The sequence below is a fragment of the Triticum dicoccoides genome, chromosome 5A (assembly GCF_002162155.2).
Source record: "Triticum dicoccoides isolate Atlit2015 ecotype Zavitan chromosome 5A, WEW_v2.0, whole genome shotgun sequence".
NCBI lineage: Eukaryota > Viridiplantae > Streptophyta > Magnoliopsida > Poales > Poaceae > Triticum > Triticum dicoccoides.
Genome location: NC_041388.1, coordinates 200,213,918 through 200,219,917, shown reverse-complemented (window position 1 = coordinate 200,219,917; position 6,000 = coordinate 200,213,918).

Below are 6,000 nucleotides of genomic sequence, written 5' to 3'. Positions count from 1 at the left end.
TGAGTAGTTCACCACAGACCTACGGGTTGTTCTCCTCGATGTTCTTGGAGATCTATCTGATGTAATATTGTTTTACGGTATGTTTGTCCAGATCCGATGAATTGTGGATTTATGACTAGTTTATCTATGAATATTATTTGAATCTTCTCTGAATTATTATATGCATGATTTGATATCTTTATATTTCTCTTCGAATTATCAGTTTGGTTTGGCCAACTAGATTGGTTCTTCTTGCAATGGGAGAGGTGCTTAGTTTTGGAATCAATCTTCCGGTGTCCCCACCTAGTGACAAAGTAGGCGTAGCGAGGCATGTATTTGTATTGTTGCCGTCAAGGGTAAAAAGATGGGGTTTTCACCATATTGCTTGAATTTATCCATAATGTCATCTTACTTAAGGCGTTACTCCGTTCTTATGAACTTAATACTCTAGATGCATGCTAGATAGCGGTCGATGTGTGGAGTAATAGTAGTAGATGCAGAATCATTGCCTTGGATATGCGCTTTTCTAACAATTGCTCGACAGTAATTTTTTCACTCATCGTATTATTTTCCTTTAGGAGAGAAGCCTCTAGTGAAACCTATGGCCCCCAGGTCTATTTTCCATCATACATTTTCAGATCTATAAACCAAAAAACCCAAAAATACCTTGTTGCAATTAATTTACTTTTACTTTGTTTGACGTCTTAGTAATATTTTATATCTATCTCTATCAGATCTCACCTTTGCAAGTGACCGTGAAGGGATTGACAACCCTTTATCGCGTTGGGTGCAAGTGTTTGATTGTTTGTGTAGGTGCATAGATTGGATACTTGCTTGTATCTCCTAATGGATTGATACCTTGGTTCTCAACTAAGGGAAATACTTATCTCTACTTTGCTGCATCACCCTTTTCTCTTCAAGGAAAAAACCAACGCAAGCTCAAGAAGTAGCTGGAAGAATTCCTGGCACCGTTGCCGAGGAGATCTACATCAAGCCTACCAAGTACCCAGCATAAACTCTCATCTCTTGCACTACATTATTTGCCATTTGTGTCTCGTTTTCCTCTCCCCCACTTCTAAAATGATTTCAGAAAAATACAAAAAGATTTGCCTTTTTATTCGCCCTTCTTCCGTTCGTCTTTTCGTTTGCTTTTTGGTTGCTTGTGTGCTAGATTGCTTGCTTTGTCATGATGTCTCAAGAATATACAAAGTTGTGTGACTTTTCCAACACTAATAATAATGATTTTATTAGTACTCCTATTGCTCCCGCCACGTGTCATGGGAATGGATCTGATAGTAGAGATAGGGGGTACGTAGGAGAGGGCAGAGTCCTAGCTACGGCGAGGTTGTACACTCAGATTTACGAGTTCAGGCCCCTCTCAGAGGAGGTAACATCCCTATGTCTCGGTGCCACGGAGGCTCTGTAGATTGGAATGTTGAGTTATAGGGGGTGTGAACCCTTGTGCAAGAGGGGAGGGGTAGCTTATATAGAGTACGCCGACCCCTCACAACCCTCGGTTACACAGGGGTTCAATGAGAGAGTAAAGTCACGTACGTTACTAGTAAGGCCCATATTTAATGACCTTTAAGGTGACGGAGTGAATGCCTAACCGTTGCCATCCAGAGGTGGTTCTAAGTCTCCTGTCCTTTGAGTGGATTCTTGTTTCCCGAGTGAATAACGACGGTCGAGTGGAATTGGTATATCCGAGTGGATCTTCTGTTGAGTGGATCACACTCCATGAGGATTCCAGCTGATATCTTCTGTTTAACTTTGTAGGCCTTGTCCTCTTGTGCAGTGTCTTTAGGTAGGGCATACAGGCCAGACCCACGACCCTACCCTAGGTACATGTCATCGTCATTAGCCCCCGAATGGATCGAGGACCGAGTGAAGAAGGATTGAAGTTGACTTCGACCTGACTCAATGTCTCTGAGACACCTTGGAGGTTCGACAGTATGTTAATAATTTACCCCTTCGTTAGTTGCCTTGATCAATTCAGGCCTCGGGATTTTCCGAGTGAAATATGTAACATAGTATTGGGCAGATTGGATTTGGCTATGTTTGGCGCGATCGACTGATTCGCTAGACCCAGATTTCACGGGATTCGAAATTGGGAGAAGCGCACGAGTGGGGAGCAGCACAGTAAACGGGGCAAGTGGGGAGGGACTCCTCGATCCTTGTGCCACCTTTTTTGCTACGTATCGGGCTAGCGCTCGTTATGGGATGTGCTGAGATTGCATGGGACCATGAGCCAGTCACTCGGACGTGCGGGTATATAGGACGATGCAACTGATGTGTGCAATAGTGCCCACCATTTTTTCCTTGCTCCTCCACCCCTCTCCCTCACCCCTTCCAGCATAGCGCCGCTCCGCTCGTCCTTGTCGACTATCGCAGAGATGGCGAAGGACAAGACGAGGTCCCTGGAACGCGTGAAGAAGACGACGACCAAGGAGAAGAAGACGGCTAAGGGGTCGACCTCGCGATCCGCTCTGCTACCGTGCTGGATCCAAGAGGATTGGATCCCCTCGTCGGTCTCGGAGGAGGATTTGGAGGGGCTCGCAGCTGACGACCTGATTGCGCCTGGATCCTGGAGGATGCCGGAAGGAGAGTTCGAGCCTGCGCCGCGCGATGGAGAGCGGGTTCTCCTCAAGACTCATGTGGAAAGAGGTTTTCTCTGCCTCCGCATCCAATCTTTCACAGATTCTTGAATTTCTTTAGTGCTCAGATCCATCATTTTCCTCCAAACACCATCTTGTACCTTGCTGCATTTGTTTCGATGTGTAAAAACTTCCTTGGATGTCACCCTCATTGGGGCCTATTAGAGCACATCTTCACTTGTCGATCTCATTCGGTTAATAAAGCCAATCCGACTAATGAGAGGACCCATGTGATCCAAATGTGTGGAGGATTGGGAATCCAAATGAGGGGTAGGAGCTCTTTTCCTCCCATGACCTTTCCTGAGTCGGTTAGGTGTTGGCAGTCGACCTAGTTTTACTACAAAGATGTCCCGACCCTAGGCCAATCGACTGGTCTTCCTCCTTTCTCTCTGGAAAGACTCTGCACCCCTCGTTCATTGACTGTAGAGGAGGAGGAGAAGGGTGAGGTGGCTATCCTAGTTGACGCAGTCGTAGTGCTGGTTCGGGGCGGAGTGACAGGCATGGATTTGTTGGAGGTGTTTCTTAGTCGATGCATCCAGCCCTTGCAAGCTCGAGACCACCCTATGTGGTTCTACTCAGGTACATAGGACACTTCCTGGACCCACCCAGAGGAGGTCAAAGAGGATATAGTGGCGCAGTGGCTTCGGAGCATTACTGGAAACAAGGACAACCCGCGCGGAGCAAAGCGGATCTTGCCATTCGACGTCGAGCACCTTCCAGGGGATGTAGGACAAAACTTGTCGAGTGTTTCATCTTTTACTCTCCTGTACGCAATCATATTGGAAACCGGCGGATCTTTATAATTTGTATCTTGCACGTGTTCACAAAGATGTACTCGCCCGTGCCGAACGGGGAACAGTTCGCTGGAGGAGGAGAAAGCGAGGGCGGGAGCGCTGATATTGAGTACACCGACAATAGTGAAGATGACAGCAATGACTCCGGCGACAGTGAAGAAGTCGAGTCACCGCCACACACTGAGCGCCGCACCAAGCAGACACAAGATCGTGCGACTGTCCAAGGTAGATCTACAACATCGTGTGCCAGGACCCAGAAGTGCACTCAGACGTCAACTCCTGAACCAGCTGAGAACACTACTACGCAGGCCAAGGTCGTTCCACCTAAACCTCGGAAGGCTTTGCCCCGGATCAAGGTTACTGTGCCTATCGCTTCGACGTAAGTGCTTCTATTGCAGACCGTTTCACTTCTTGTCGTATCTTTGCAGACCTTCATGTTTTTGTTAACCGAGTGAAATTCTGAATATCAGGGCGGGTACCTCTGCGACATCTCAGATGGAGATCGATGACGAACGCTCGGACGTAGTGTAACACCCCGAGAATCATGCTGCAGTAACTGCACACTAATGGTGCCAAGTCATCATCATTATGCCCATAAGAAAAACAATTAAGAAATACTTCAACCTCGAATTCAATTTTAAGTTAAAGTCAAATATTAATTATCCAAGTAGCAAAACATAAGTGTTCATAATATTACAAAAATTCCCAAACCTGTTATAAAAATAAAACCAACATTATTTGAAACTCCAAAACGCCCTAGATAATTTTGAATGACCACACAACAACCATCCATCACATTGATATTCATAAAGAAATTCAAATGAAACTGTCATGCCACCAAACCTTTTGTGGCAGTGCAAAAATATTGATTAGTAATTGTTTTGACAAGTTACACTTTTTTTTCAAAATTCATTTGGTGCACTAAATAAATGCAACTCCGTGGTGGACTAATAAAACAGAAAAAAAGGAAGGAAGAAAGAAACAACTACAGTGCGCTGGGCCCTAGTGGCCACAGCACACAGCCCAGCACGCACAGCGCAACAGCCTAGCCCAACTACCCATGTCTCCTTCTTCCCTGTTCATCACAGGCGCCGTGGACTCACATGCCGCGTCCATGGTTTCGATTGCCACACGTCAGCCATCCGGTCCTCCCCGGCGACCACAAGACCTTCCCTCACCCCCTGCTGAAACCCTATCCCCCTCATTCTGCTCTCGCATTGTTCTTTCTCTCCTGCAAGAAGCCAAGTCACCGTCGCCGTGAACCCCGTCGTCCTTGCGCCCACCCAGCTCCCCGATGCCTGAGAATTTGTCCAACTACTTCTCCTTCCTCGCTTACGTCGACTGCATGGTGGGATTCGGCCTCAGAGCCCCTGCAACGAGTGGATCGAACTTGTCTTCCACCTCGACACCCAAAGCACGCTGTCGTCAAATTCGTCTCTGTCGAACCCTCCCCGACCATGCCGTGTACTCCTCTCCGACTGCTGTGAGCTGCCCTTCAGTTTCCCCTACTCCCCATGCTCGTTTTCTTCCCGTAGTGTTGCGCCCGTGATTTTGCCGCACCACTATCCGCCAAGATCAGGCCTCTCTCCGCGCGCACCTTCCCCATGGTACCCACTACCTGGCCTCGCCTCCGGCTGGCGCCCAACCACACGAGACCGCGCTCACCCCTCCCCGGTCCATTCCCTGGCCGCGGCTACGCGCGCGTCCTGGCTGTGGTGTAGCCTACTGCTGCTCCCGCCTACGCTCTGCCGCCCAGCTCGCCCCTGTCCGCATCCGACCATGCACGTTGTCACCTGACCACGCCCTACACAGCGTGAGCGCCCATGCCCCGTGCCCTATGCTTGTAATATAAAGCTTGTATTATTTTAATTTTTGTCTGGAATTGTGTTGTGATATCTTCCCGTGAGTCCTTGATCTTGATCGTACACATTTGCGTGTATGATTAGTGTGCGGTCAAATCAGGGGCGACACAAGTTGGTATCAGGGCCGACTGCCTGTAGGAATCCCCCTTCCCCACTCCTTGGCCGAAGTTGAGTCTAGTTGATGAAAATTGTTTTACTAACATGGCTATGCAGCCCATGGGCCCACGACACCATTGGGTGGTATTAGGATCTTTTATTCCTTGTCTATACTCTGGGACTCCGGTCTCTCTTCTATTCGGGTTAACTGAATTTTACTAAATCTAACATTAGGATCTCGTGAACACTTTCACTTGGAGAGCAACTTATTACCGATGATTGTCTGTTGCACCAGAGGATTCCGAGGTTACTCTACGATGTTCTCCCGAGACACTTGTACCCACCGCCTTTGCAAATACCATACCACTGTTATATCCTTATTGATAACTGCATACACCTGCCATTCTTACATTCAATCCCATTTATCTTCTCATGCATCCTGAGTCTGAGGTATCCTGATGCCAATCGGATCTGAACCTCGGTCAGATATGATGGTTGGAACATTTTCCAAGAGTCATGAAAATGGTCTTTATATAACCCAATAAGGTGATGTCATGCCTAGCGCCCCTGGCGGGAGGACCTATTGTTATAGTTTCCTTATTAGCAAGGTTATCC